Source organism: Monodon monoceros, unplaced genomic scaffold, assembly GCF_005190385.1.
Source record: "Monodon monoceros isolate NGI ecotype Baffin Bay Population unplaced genomic scaffold, NGI_Narwhal_1 Super_Scaffold_15, whole genome shotgun sequence".
NCBI classification, from domain to species: domain Eukaryota; kingdom Metazoa; phylum Chordata; class Mammalia; order Artiodactyla; family Monodontidae; genus Monodon; species Monodon monoceros.
In genome coordinates, this window is record NW_021703771.1 from 88,186,449 (window position 1) to 88,187,850 (window position 1,402).

Below are 1,402 nucleotides of genomic sequence, written 5' to 3' on the forward strand. Positions count from 1 at the left end.
TTTGTTCTCTGCTCGCGGCCTCGAGCTGTCTGGGGCTCCTGAACCACCTGCCATGGAATGTGTACTTTCCAAAGACATCCTCAGCTTGCTTTCATTTGAAAAGTTTATCCACATTCACCTCAGTGCGTGCGGAAATCATAAAACTTACAAGTTAACGTTCGACTTCGTTGGGATGTAGCTGCTGCAGCAGCTCCCACCCAAGACGGGAGAGCGAGCCTGCGGAGAGGGAGGACAGCGCTTCCGCAGCGGAACATTTGGGGAGTATACTGACCTCCGCTGGATTCTGCCTCGCTTTTTCTGGCTGCATAGCCTTAGCCGATCATTTATTGAATCTTCAGGGTTGTTGTAAAGTGCGTACAATGGTAGACCCATAAAAGTCACCAAGAAAGAAACCTATTTTATTTGAACTGAATTTATTATTAATCCGAGTTCTTAGGCTTCACCTGGTCACTTTTGGACTTCACCAAAAATTAAAAGAAGAAAACAAAGTAACTGAACCTTAAAAGAACACGAGAGACAGCTGTGTTAAGATGACAATGGTATATGACCCAGCAATCCCACTACTGGGCATATACCCTGAGAAAACCATAATTCAAAAAGAGTCATGTACCACAATGTTCATTGCAGCTCTATTTACAATAGCCAGGAGATGGAAGCAACCTAAGTGTCCATCGACAGATGAATGGATAAAGAAGATGTGGCACATATATACAATGGAATATTACTCAGCCATAAAAAGAAACGAAATTGAGCTATTTGTAATGAGGTGGATGGACCTAGAGTCTGTCATACAGAGTGAAGTAAGTCAGAAAGAGAAAGACAAATACCGTATGCTAACACATATATATGGAATTTAAGAAAAAAAAATGTAATGAAGAACCTAGGAGTAAGACGGGAATAAAGACACAGACCTACTAGAGAATGGACTTGAGGATATGGGGAGGGGGAAGGGTAAGCTGTGACAAAGTGAGAGAGTGGCATGGACATATATTCATTACCAAACGTAAACTAGATAGCTAGTGGGAAGCAGCCGCATAGCACAGGGAGATCAGCTCGGTGCTTTGTGACTACCTAGAGGGGTGGGATGGGGGGGGGGGGGGGGGGGAGACGCAAGAGGGAAGAGATATGGGAACGTATGTATATGTATAACTGATTCACTTTCTTATAAAGCAGAAACTAACACACCATTGTAAAGCAATTATACTCCAATAAAGATGTTAAAAAAAAAAAAAAAGATGACAGTGGTGCCAGAAATGTGTTAAAGTTGACCTCTCAGCAGACCCTTTGTATCTGAGAGTGTAGATGACTTGTTTTATGGCAACAGAGAAGATTCTTGGATTTAGAATGCAAGATGGCTTCCCTTTCCTTCATTATTTTCACTTACACTCAGCAGACAAGTTTG

At 42.3% G+C, this 1,402-nt stretch overlaps 1 protein-coding gene across 1 annotated transcript in view; it reads right to left on the reverse strand.

The window, feature by feature from the left end:
* Window positions 1-198, reverse strand: part of PHF10 (PHD finger protein 10) — a 24,358-nt gene extending 24,160 nt beyond the window's left edge. Inside the window, exon 1 of the mRNA XM_029223695.1 lies at window positions 149-198. The gene's annotated coding sequence lies outside the window, so the exon portion shown is untranslated. The remainder of the gene's footprint in view (window positions 1-148) is intronic.
* Between the last annotated feature and the right edge of the window lie 1,204 nt (window positions 199-1,402).